The sequence below is a fragment of the Nannospalax galili genome, unplaced genomic scaffold (assembly GCF_000622305.1).
Source record: "Nannospalax galili isolate Female #2095 unplaced genomic scaffold, S.galili_v1.0 scaffold186, whole genome shotgun sequence".
NCBI classification, from domain to species: Eukaryota; Metazoa; Chordata; class Mammalia; order Rodentia; family Spalacidae; genus Nannospalax; species Nannospalax galili.
In genome coordinates, this window is record NW_008358774.1 from 470031 (window position 1) to 483432 (window position 13402).

Below are 13402 nucleotides of genomic sequence, written 5' to 3' on the forward strand. Positions count from 1 at the left end.
TAGAGCCAAACTGGTTTTTAATACAGATTTACTCTAGAGATAATTCATCAACCAGTTAATCCATTAATTCATGAATGGACTAATTCATTCATGAGGTCAAAACCCTCATGACCCAGTCACTTAAGTCTCATTTCTTAATATCTCATCATAGGATTAAATTTCAGCAAGAGTTTTGTTAAAGACATTCAAGAATACTACAATACTTCCCAGTTAGGCAGAGGCAGGCTTGCTTTTCTCCACTAGCATGGAGTTAAAATGATCTACAAGGCTCTTTAGGCCCCTGTATTTATTTAATCCTTTTTCTACCTAAGAACAACCAAGAATATATAAATATCATAAATAATACGAGTGAGAACATGATCTGATAGCAGTTAAAAGCAACTATATTTTAACAAAGGGATTTATTTACTCAAGAGCAGAGATAGTAATTTGGCAGGATGCTAGGATCTTTTGCTATAAGGAAAGATAATTGTGAAACAGGTCATGTCCAGCTATTGTTCAGTTTTGAAACACCCTCATTAGAAATTGGATCGTATGTGCTTTGGTCAGGTTTATTCCAAGGTATTTTTTTTTTTTTTGGCTATTGTGAATGGGAAGGTTTCCCTGTGCTCTTTCTCTGACTGCTTGTCATTGGTATATAGAAAGGCTATAGACTTTTGTAGGTTAATTTTGTAACCTGCCACTTTACTGAATGTGTTAATAATTTCTAGGAGTTTGCACATGGAATTTTTCAGCCAATGATTTTTAACACAGATATCAAAATAAGAGATTGGAGAAAGTATGGCCCTTTCAGAAGGTGATGCTAGGAAAACAGGATAGCCATGAGTAGAAGAATGAAATTAGATGTGTATCTCTCACTCTGAAGGAAAATCAATCACAATTAGATTAAATATTTTTTTGTAATACTTAAAGCTCTAAAATTATTGGAGAAGCAAATAGAGAAAACACTTCAAGACATAGGCATAAGCAAGAACTTTCTGACAAAGGCTTTAACTATAAATACTTCTAAATATAAATAAGTCTAAGGACTTAGAATAAGATTTCATGAAGTTAAAAAGTTTCTACACTATTGGCAACTGATTACTGTGAGGTAAGGGAGAATAGATCTTCTTTAAGGGAGTGACTCTAGATTGACTGACTAGACTCTAGTGGATGAACTTACACTGAGGGACAGCTGGGTACAAATGCTTGACTGAATAAGCCTTAACATATATGACAAAAATGTATGAAATCTTGTGGGGAGTTGATGGGGGGTATGAATGAGGGGGGTCTAAATTTAAATAAGAAATATTATGAGAAATGCTTAAAATCTCAATAAAATACACATTTAAAAAAAGTTTCTATACATAGCCAGGACTTGGGAGGAAGAGGAAGATGGGTTTCTTTGAGATGGAGGCCATCCTGGTCTACACAATGAGTTCCATACCAATTGTGGCTGCAGGGAGACCCTATCTCAAAATACCAAAACTAAGTAACTACGTAACTAAGGAACTAGGTAACTAACTAACTAACTAAATAAATAAATAGATAAATAAATAAATAATAAATAAATAAATAAATAAATAAATAATTGGAAACAGAATGTTACAGTTAGATTTCAAATGTACTTCATAGGCCCATGCTGTTCCTGGGAAGTGACTGAACCTGTAGGAGGTGGTCTATAAAATGGGGGATAACAATTTTGTTAGCTCTACAAGTAACAGTGGATTATATTATCTAGAAAATGCAAAGAATTAAAAAGTAAATATAAAGAAATAAACTACCCAGTCAATGAACGTGCTAACTGAATGAACAGACAGTCATAACATGATGAAGTAGGAATGGTAAGTAAACATATGAAAAAAATTCAACCTCACTGTGTTTCAGGGAAATACAAATTGAATAACAGTCAGACCGGCAGCCCTTAAGGAAGAAATAGCAGGTGCTAGTGAGCATGTGGACAGAGGAACCCATTATGAACTGATGTTGGGAATGAAACCTAGCCACTATGGACATCAGCATTAAGGTTCTTCAGAAAACTGAAAATAGATCTGTCATATGACTGATCTCTACCATGATGAAATACTCTGAATCAACGTATCTCAGAGGTACCAAAATGCCAATTGATGTTGACTGCAGCGCTGTTCACAATAGTTAAAGAGTCAACCTAGTAGACTGTCAGCAGAGGAATGGATTTTTAAAAACTGTGTAAAGATACATAAGCCAATGTTGCTCAGTTACAAAGGCCATAAGAAAGAATGAAATTCTGTCATTTTCAGGAAAATGGGTACAAGTGGAGATCATTATATAAAGCAAATTAAATCAGACTCAGAAAGTAATATACTGTTCATTCACAGACTCTAGAATTTATGTAAATATATAAAATCATGTATGTATATATCACATAAAAAGAAAAGTCAAAATCTCTAGGGTTAGCAAATGGAGCTGATGAGACTGGAGAGGAAGTTGAATCTGGTAGTGGGGGGAGGGAATATGGTCAAGATATATCATATACTTATATAAAATGTCCATATAAAACAATACAAATGCTATGTAAACTGAATATACATCAACAAGGAAGAAAACAAAAGAATCAAAGTGGAAATAAATGTTTTCCCAAATCTTTGTAAAGTTTCAAGCAACAGTAAAATTATTACCTAAATTCTCAGAAAACACAGAAAGAAATTAATGTTATGATTAGAATATTTTCTTCTTTAGACACTTGATAATTTTGAATGATATACCAATCCAAATGCATGTATTATCCCAAATTTACTTTCAGGAATCTCTTCTACTGAATTATATTTTGAGATATGTTGAGGGGGACACTGTGCCTGCAGTTGGAGGTCACAGGTCAACCTCAAGCATTAGTCCTCAGAATCTCTTCCTCTTCATCGAGCCAGGGTCTTTCACTGGGGCCTCAGGTTTCTGATTAGACTATGCTTGCTGGCCAGTGAGGCCCAGGGATGGATCTGCCTCCTCCTCATCACTGAAACTACAAGTGCTTGCCACCATTTCTAGATATTTTTTTATGAGTTCTTGAGATTGACCTTAGGCCATCAAGCTTGCAAGAAACACTTTACAGGCAAAGCTTTCCTTCCTGTCCCTAATTCTCTTTGACTGTTTCTGAGAATGGATGTTCACTATGGGCCTACCTTGCTCTTCTGCACAGCTTGCCTTTATAGATTTTATAACATAGCCAAATTAGGAACGGATGCAGGTTGAAAAGTTTGGCCACCAATGTTAACAATTTAATAGGCCCATGTTGGATATTCTTATGTGGTCTTAAGGACATGATGACACAGAAGACTGGCGAGTGTGAAAATATTTGCTGTGTGACAATGGGAAGTAGTGTAAAACAGTCCTATCAAATGTGAGCAAAAGAAAGGTTTCAAGGAGACTCTACAGTGGTTTTGAATCAATATTAATACCTCGAAATGACAGCAGGAACAGAGCTAGATGCTCTCTTGTAAAACAATTAAGGTTGACAGGGCTCAGCTTAAACAATGTTGCACCGGCCATAAAGCTAAGACACAGATCTGCAAACAATGACAGGTTTCTTGTACAGTAACTCCCATCATTGCCGACTGAGTGGTCTCGAGAATTAATTGGTGACCTAGGAATCACTAATTGGACATTAATCATTCAATCAGTCATGTTTGCTTATGAAATGACTCTAATAAATACCTCTCTCTCTCTCTCTCATACACACACACACACACACACACACACACACAGGTACACAGGCATACAGTCAAGCTCTGATGTTTTACTCTAGAAGATGATGCTTCTTAAGGAGGTCTTGATTTTCCAGAAGACAAAGTTCCACAATTAGACAGATGGTTTTAAATGTCAAGGAATCTAGTAAAGCAATACCCTCCTTTAAATTGACAGTGAGGGATGAACAAGTCCAACTGAACCACTTGCTGAGAACAAATTTAATTGGCAGGGGTCAGGGAATTTTACTGTGATAGAAAGTTCCTTAAGAATGATTTTTTTTAAAAAAAAAGGTACTCTGAAGAGGAGAAAAAGTACCTAAAGTAGACAAGGTGATGTCAGTGTCAATCTTCTCCCTCACATTCTTGCCTGGGGCTGGTTCTGCCCAGACTAAAAAGATAATGACATCTGTGTGGCATATTCAGAGCACTACAGCATTTTATTTTACACCTTGGTAGAAATATTTTTGAGTCTTCCTTGTTAAGAAGAGAAAATGGAAGAACCAAATTATGTGCTTGTTGTTCCAAAATATATATTTCTCCCACCCATTCTGTGTACAATGAATTCTAACTAACTGACAATAACTGAACTCTATTCTGAATTTTTATTAATACCAAAATTTGAAAAATTATTTCTGTTTCAGACTGAGTAACTAGAGCTTCAATAACACCTAAATAGCCTTTGCTGTTGATAACAGATATATCTAAGTTTTAATAAATATGTTCATGGATTGAAAATAATAACTTTCACTATCCCTGTTTTGAAAAGATATGTGCTGGGTTTATATGTGTATTTAAACTTTTTTTCACTGTGAAATGTTTTAAGCCAGTTCCCTGTACTGTGAGCATCTTCTGTGTTTCTAGAATGCAAACACATTGAAATAAAACATCTGAATCTGGAAAGAAATCAATATCTCAAAACTAGCTCCATTTCTAAGCATTATCTCTGAATTTGTAAGGACATTTGTTAATATTTTTTTTTCCACAGAATGAATGAATCAGCTGTGAAGGTCTTTCCACACTCAACTATGGAAAACTGTGACAACTCCAGTTTAGAATGCTTTGTTAATTCAAAATTTCTTTAATCTCATCAAAGCTAAGAATCTCAGTTTTCTTTACATATACTGTTTTTAATAAATATTTCAACAGAGAACAGAAGTTGAAACAAGTCAGTGGGTACAGATTTGTTTCTCAGGATTTTGTCTTTGATGATCCAGTTTTTTGGAGTCACTTACTTCCAATCTCTGTAAAATTGTTCAAAAACTCTTGCTGTAATCATAACCAAATACACGTGACTGAAGAGGTCATAGAGAAAAACCTCAAGGCTGTCACATACCTAGACAAATATAATTTCTTACTATGTAGGAAATATGGATCCAATATTCACAGTCAAGTATCTCACTCATCACTCATCAAAGAAGCTCTTTTACAACAGATATTGTATTACAGAGTTCCACAACTGGTCACTCACAGAGATTGTCTATGAATTGTCAAACCCTAAATGATACATCTACAATGCAACTTCTACACCTATGGCTCAGAGAACATAGTGGAACAAGGGGACAAGGGGTAGAGAATATTAATGCATCTCTCAACTCTCATCAATGAAGCTCCCTTGTGCAACAGAGGGCCATGAACACAAAAGGACACGAATGGCCAAAGCATACAGAATAAGACTCTGAAGAGTGTGGGTCCTTGGTCAGAATTCTTATATTAAACTCCACCCACCCAGGGCTCAAGGACCATTGCAGAAGAAGGGGCAGAAAGATTATAAGCACCAGCGAGGAGGTGCATGACCAAATGGAAATAGAGTCCTACAGAATCCTGGGACCCAGGAAAACTCAAGCAGACAAAAACCAAGCACAGAACTGTTGAAATGGGCAAGAAGGTCCCAATCTTATTTAATGAGCAGCTAATTACTGTTTGGTGAGGAAGAGCTGATCTTCTTTAAGGGAACAACTCTAGATAGGCTGACTAGACCTCAGTGGATATACTTGCACTGAGAGATGTCTGGGGACACTAACTTGGCTTAACAAAATGACATAATATATGAAATCAAGTGGGGGGTTATGGGAGGTTGGGGGGGGGCATGACTAACATTTTCCATATGAAATACACAAAAATTCAATGAAAAGTTCCAAAAATGAAAAAAGTGCTTTTCATATAGTATGTACTCAATAAATGTAGAGTGAATAAATAATGTGAACATCAAAAAAAAAAAAAAAAAACCTTGCTGTAAAGCTGTCAGTTGCCATGTTATGTAATGTTGTTGGTGTTCTGAGATGTGCCAAGGGAAGATGAACACAGGATTTTTTTTCATCCAGCTGGCCATGGTGGCTGTTCATATTATTCACATGAGTTGATTTAAGAAATTCTCACATACATCTCTCACAGCATATATGAAATCATGCTTACTAGGTGAGCAGATTTGTTGGACTTAGAGTATATGAACACTCACCATGGGAAGGAGATTGCATAGTCTCTTCTAAAACTTATCAAACCACTACAAATGATATCTGCTATTACTTTCTTTTGGACACCTTTTTAAACCCAGTATTCTCATTTCTGGTTGGTATTGCTGAAATACTGTAACATTGTTGACAGGACAATATTTTTAATGATGGTTTATTCATGGACGTCAAACTTTTTGCTTGTTTATTTGGCCAAACTGAAGATCTTCACAAGTTAGCTATTTTCAGAGACTTGGCAGATATCGTAACTTCAGAAACTAATTCTTGTTCTCAATAATCTACCAATTAGCCAATGAACTACGCAGAAGTCTCCACCAGGAAAGTGCTTGCTGCACAAGCATGAGGACTTGAGTTCAGATCCCCAGCACCCACATTAAAAAGAAAGTCTAGCACAGTGGCTCCTAGCTGGGGAAGCAGAGTCAGGAGGAGTCCCATGAGTTTACTCACCAATTAGCTATCCTGGATTGATGTGCTCCAGATTGATTGGGAGTTGCTGCCTCAAAAACTAAAGTGAAAACTGATAGATGAAGAAGACACCTTATAATGACATCTGTCCTCCAAGCACATGAGTAATAACATGCCCATGCACGTGCACACAGATATATACACAAACAAGTACATACACATATCCACTCAACAAAGTCCATCAATTAGTCAAATCAAACATTTTGTATAAGAAAGTTTCACTTTAATTTTCACTTCAAATGCACGTTAATATATATTTTTGAAATATCAAGAAAAAGCAATTCCAGAATACAATTTTTTAAAACTTATCAAGAACATTTAAATCAACCTTCCTTTTCTTAGCAGGGACTTGGCATGTGGTCCCATTCCCCATTATGTATGGAGGCAGAGGGAAAAGGCTGTGGTCCTCCTGGTCATGTCTTCGGTGCTGATACCATTCTACCATTCTATCCTGAAATGTCGGGACACCAGGCTAAAAAAGCAAATAAACAAAAGAATATTTAAATAAAATTAAAATGATCTAAATTTAATATAGATAAAATGGGTGAATTTTATTGTATCTTGTTATGTTTCTGATAATTTGAGGCAATAAAAAAAAACAAATAAAGATTATTTAAGAATCAAAGTAAATGAATATTATAATTTTTCAGAAAATATGTTCATGCATGTGTTCAACTCTGACATTTAGCTTCTGGGAAAACTAGATAAGAATAACCTCATTATTTTAATGAGACACCACACTCAACATTTTTCTGTGTGTGTACTGGAAGAAAAAAGATATACTCCCAAAAACAATCAGTCCAAAAACTATCATTAAAATTTAATTTGTTAATAGGAAGTAGAGTGTATTTTAACCTGTAGTAATTAAAATGAAGTAAGATAGAGATTTCCCACAATTAAGACATTTTAAAGACAGCTTTTGACAATATATGCCTTGAATTCAATTTTGAATAAGGCATATCACATTTACAATACATTGTTTTCATCTGCAAGATTTGTTCATCATAATTTGAAAAATGTAAACTGAATGCCATTCAGGTTATAAATAGATGTTAAAGCAAGCAGTCTTTTTATGTCTCATACTTGTGTTTCTTTTCTTCCCTACTGTTAAGTTTTATGGATAGAGTTTGAAAATCATTTTTAAAAATTGGTTACATTAACTATGTAAATAAAAGGCCTTTTAAGGAGTTCATTATTTCTACTAAAGCTTATTGTTTAAAGCAATGGATTCTTAGAAACAGGTAGGGGTTTGGCAGAGATAAAGCCATTACAGAAGATGGTAATAAAGTCTATCAGCATTTATCTACCATACAATTAATTTGAGATCATTTCACAGTGAAGAAAAGTACCACCAAAACTAAAACAAGAGGAGATTAACAGCTTAAACAGACCCATGACACTTTCAGGAAATTGAAACAGTAATACAAAACCTCCTGACTAAAAAAGCCCAGGACCAGATGAATTTACAGCAGAATTCTATCAGACATTTAAAGAAGATCTACATCCAATACTACTTAATTTATTCACAAAGATAGAAACAGAGGGAGAACTTCCAACTTCCTTCTATGAAGCCAGCATCACTCTAATACCAAAGTCATCTAAAGATACACCCAAAAAAGAAAACTATAGACCCATGTCCTTAATGAACATAGGTGCAAAAATTCTTAATATTTGCAAACTGCATACAGACACATATCAAAAAGATCATTCACCATGATCAAGTCAGCTTTCTCCAAAGATGCAGGGATGGTTCAATATACATAAGTCAATAAATGTCATAAATCATATAAATGGACTCAAAGACAAGAACCACATGGCCATCTCAATAAATGCAGAGGAGACATTTGACAAAATTCAACATGCATTTATGTTCAAAGTCCTAGAGGGAACTGGACTGGAGGGAACATACCTCAACACAATTAAAGCCATATACTACAAACCCACAGCCAACATCATTCTAAATGGAGAAAAACTGAAAGCAGTCCCATTAAAATCAGGAACCAGACAAGGCTGTGGACTATCGCCACTCATTTTTAAAATAGTGCTTGAAACTTTTTCAAAAGCAATGAAACAATTGAAGGACATTAAAGGAGTAATAATTGGAAAGAAGAGATCAAACTATCCCTTTTTACAGACGATATGATAGTATATCTGAGATGACAAAAATTCCACCAGAAATCTCCTAGAAATTATCAACACATTCAGTAAAGTGGAAGATTACAAAATTAATCTATAAGTCTGTAACTGTTCTATACACCAATAACAAGCAATCACAGAAAGAGTACATGGAAACACTCCTTTTCACAAAAAAAGGTGCAAAAAAAAGAAAATAATCTGAGAATAAACCTGACCAAAGATATTAAAGACCTCTATAATGATAATTTTAAAACTTTAAAAAGAGATTGAGGTGCTGGGGGGATTACTATACCACGTTTTAAACTGTATTACAGAGCTATAGTCATAAAAACAATACGGTACCTGAATAAAAATAGACCCATAGATAAATGGAACAAAATTAAAGACTCAAATATGAATACATGCAATTTCATCCACCTAATATTTGACAAAGAGGCCAAGATCATTCACTGGAGGAAAGAAAGCATATTTAGCAAATGGTGTTGGCAAAACTGGCTCTCCGCCTGTAGAAGAATGAAACTAGACCCCTATCTTTCACCTTTCACAAAAGTCAACTCCAAATGGATCAAAGACCTCAATGTGAGCCTAAAATTCTGACAACATTGGCAATAACCTACAAGATATAGGTGTAGGAAAGGATTTTCTAAACCAGACCTCAATTGATCATGAAACAGGGTCAACAATCAACAAATAGGAACTCATTAAACTAAAAAGCTTCTGTACATCAAAAGAAGCAACCAAGGAAGTGAAGAGTAAATGCACAGAATGGGAGAAAATCTTCATCAGAAACACTTCTGACAGAGGTTTAAAATCCAGAATAAATAACGAACTCAAAAAACAAAGAATCAAGAAAGGAGGTAACCCAATTAAAACTTGGCTTAAGAGCTGAACAGAAAGTTCTCAAAAGAAGAAATAAAGATGGCTAAGAAGCATCTTAAAAGAGGTTCAGAATCACTAACAATGAGGGATTTGCAAATTAAAGCCAGTTTAAGATTCCATCTTACCCCAGTCAGACTGGTTAAGATCAGGAGAGAACAAATGATACCAAATGTTGGAGAGGATGTATGGGAAAGGGGAAAGCTCATCCACTGCTGGTGGGATTACAAACTTGTTCAACTTCTATGGAAAGCAGTGTGGAGACCTCTGTAAAAACAACAAATGAACCTACCATTTGACCCAGTTATACCACTCCTTGGCATATACCCAAAGAACTCATCCTATTGCAGAGACACTTGGACATCCATGTTTCTTGATAGCTAAGAGATGGAAACAACTTACGTGTCTCTCAATTGACAAGTGGATAATGAAAATGTGGTTCATTTATGCAATGGAGGTTTACTCAGAAATAAAGAAAGATGAAATCATGAAATTTGCAGGTAAATGGATGGAACTAGAAACTGTTATACTAAGTGAAGTAACACAGGCTCAGAAAAAAATTTGATATATGTTCCTCCTCATATGTGGAACTAGAACAAGACCCTGATAAATGAGTATGTAACTAGACATAACTACAGGAACCAGGATAATGGAAAGGAACCAGGGAGGTAAAGGAAAAGAAAAAATCTGAAAAAGGAGAACAATAGGAAACAGGCCTTATTAAGGGAGATAGGGATAAAAATGGGGTTATTTTAAGGGGGGAGAGGCTATACAAGGAAATGTGGGGATAAAGGGAAAGAAGGAACTCAAGAGAGGTGGGATCATAGAAGAAGGGTATTAATAAGGGAAAAAGGAGGGAAATGGGGACACCGTAAGTGGGAAAACCATGATGGAGGGGTGAGACAATGCAAGAGATAAACAATGCTTAGCTAGTTTTGAAAATGAGAGGGAACCACATTACTCCTACAACCTACTGACAAATTATACAAAGCAGAACAAGAAATATATGTCTAGGTAAGGTTTATCTGACAACAACTGGTCTTTGCCCAATATTTATCTACATGACACACAGTAATTAAAAGTACCAGACTGATGGAACTAGCCTTCTTGGGTGTTTAACAGACATACTTTGAGGCCTATAATAATTTGATCAGAGAGATGTAAAGGACAATTTTTGCTCCTTGCCCTCCCAGGTTGCCCAAGTCCCAGGAGACTATGAACATCTCTCAAAATATCCTGTAACTGTAATAAGTCACCCATCCTCTTGATCATGGAGGCCATGGAGACCCCATCAAATGGACTTGAACCAGTGTCCAGTCTACAAAGAGGAGGATCAACACAGATGAAACATTTCCTCCATGCTTCCAAATGAAGCCATCCATGGTTGAGCAGGACTTTTGACTTATCTTCACGTAGATCGAACTGTAGAGGTCAGGAGACAGGGGCACCTCTCAAGCCCATGTGACCCCTGAGGAACAGATCCTCAAACAGCCTTTGGGGTAAAAATAAATTGGTTTATCTGGGCAAACTCTACAGTCTTAAACACCCAAAAGGAAAGTATTACCAAAGATTAAAGGGGTCAATATTAATCTTTAAGAGTCCATGTGTATAGGTAAATGCTACATAACAATGCCAGACAGGAGATACCTTCTTTTGAATTGTTGGCTAGGGCTGTCCAAGAGTTTCCCAGAAGTAACCTAGCACAGAATTGGGAAAATGAACAGTAGACCCCAATCTTATTTAAAGGAATATTGGCAACTAATTGCTGCTACATGAGGAACAGCTGATCTTCCTAAAACAAGGAACTCGAGACGCTGACTAGATTCAGTGGATGGACAACCACAGGGGAAAGGCAAGGGGCACTGAAAACACAGTGGACAGTAGCATAATGACAGAGGATTTGGGCTCAAGTGCAGAAGGGGAGGCTATGGAAGTGAGCCATTTGGAATTTGGGTATATAGATGAATAAGATTGTTTGGAATAGTATGTATGAAATACACATGCAAAAAAAAATCAACAAATTTTAAAAATGAGTTATATTTGAGGAAGAAACATAAAAATTTCCTTCATGTTAATTAGTAGAGATGAAAACATTACCATTGAAATCTATCTGATTACTTTATATCCATACTCAGGTGCCAAGGATCTGAGTGTAAATGACTGTGACTAGTAATAATCAGATACATTGAGATTAGAGACAGGTGGAAACATCTAAGTGTTAGCATTAAAAATGAGTTTTCTATACGAAACAATATATTTTAAAATGAAATGGAGATCTTTTTTAAAGGTATAAACCTCATTCAATTTTATTTCTTACAGAGTTTAAACTGAGTTCAATATTGTATTACTGTATTAATAATAATAATAATAATAAATTTAAAAAATAATAAAAAAATAATAAATAAAAAGTACTTTTTATTCCTTTATTCTTTCTAAAAACAAATACGTGCACAATAAGAAAAAACAAAATTGTCTTTAGTAGGTTAACTGCTCTTAAGAATAAAAATGTCACCCTCTGCTTCCCTGGGCCTGCAGAACACACAGGCCTCTCTGCAACCCACAGGCCTCTCTCCAGCATTAAGTCCACCGCTACCTACGTGCCTTGACTCCACCAGCCTCATTCATCCTCCCATGTCCCCCACCAGTAACTCCTTCTAGCTTGGGTCTTGTCCCGTTCCTTGTCTTGGGGCCCCAGACACCTAGGGAACCACTACTGCTTCCTGATCCTTTTCATCCAGACCAACTCATTGCCTTCTAGGGTCCCCACAAGCACTCTGGGCCTGGCCCCACCCTAACCTCCCTCTACTTCCCTGGCCCTGCACCAACCTCCAGCCTCTTTCTGGGATGAGCGGGCTGAACTTTCCTCTTCCTCGTCCTTTGCATCCAGACAAATCCAGCTCCTCAGTGCAGTCCCCAGGGGCCCTTGGGGATGCTTCCTGCCCCCATCTTCCTTTGCATCTCTGGGTAACACGGCCACCAGCTTCCCTAGACCAGCATCTTTCCTGGGCCCTGCTCCCAGGCCAGTCCAACTCCCAATTTCTGAAGCCAAAATCTTTCCTGGAGGGATCCAGACCTTTGGAGAAACCCTCAGAACATCTGATCCTCATCTGACAGGCCTCGGTGGGAACTCCTGAAGAAAAAAGCAATCTGGCCACTCCAATATAAAATCAAAAGACAGAACCAGAAGTTTAGACAAACCAGCTTTTCATGCCCAGAAAGTAAACCACAAAGAAACATGAAGTTCACAAAAAGAAGCAGACCTAAATTGAAGGCCTGAATCTCACACAATAATAAGAAACTAAAAAAGAAAAAATAATAACATGAAAAACAAAAATAACATATCCCACCAAATATCAATAGTCCTCTAGAGGAATACAAAGAAAACACCCTAGAGATAATGCAGGACATGGAACTCAAAAGAACAATAATAAACATTATAAAAGAATTCAGTGAATTTAAAGGACACACAAAGAAATCAAAGAACTGAAGGAAGATAGGAATAAACTTCTGAATGAATTCATAAATACTGAAGACTACTCAGGCTGAAATGAAGAAGGAAGTAAAACACTCAGTAAGTCAATTAGAAATGTCAGGAGAAAGCCTCAGCAATAGGATGAACGAAATGGATAACAGAGTATCAAGACTAGAAGATAAAGTGGACAAACTAGACCACTTAAGCAAAGATTATGAAAAATTTAAGAAATCACAAGAATGGAATATGCAGGAATTGTGTGACACCATAAAAGGACAAAACTTATG

At 36.2% G+C, this 13402-nt stretch overlaps 1 non-coding gene across 1 annotated transcript; it reads left to right on the top strand.

The window, feature by feature from the left end:
* The first annotated feature begins 6959 nt into the window (after nucleotides 1-6959).
* Nucleotides 6960-7101, top strand: LOC115068271. The gene has a single exon (XR_003847627.1). It is a non-coding gene; the product is annotated as a small nucleolar RNA SNORA57 (small nucleolar RNA).
* Nucleotides 7102-13402: the final 6301 nt, after the last annotated feature.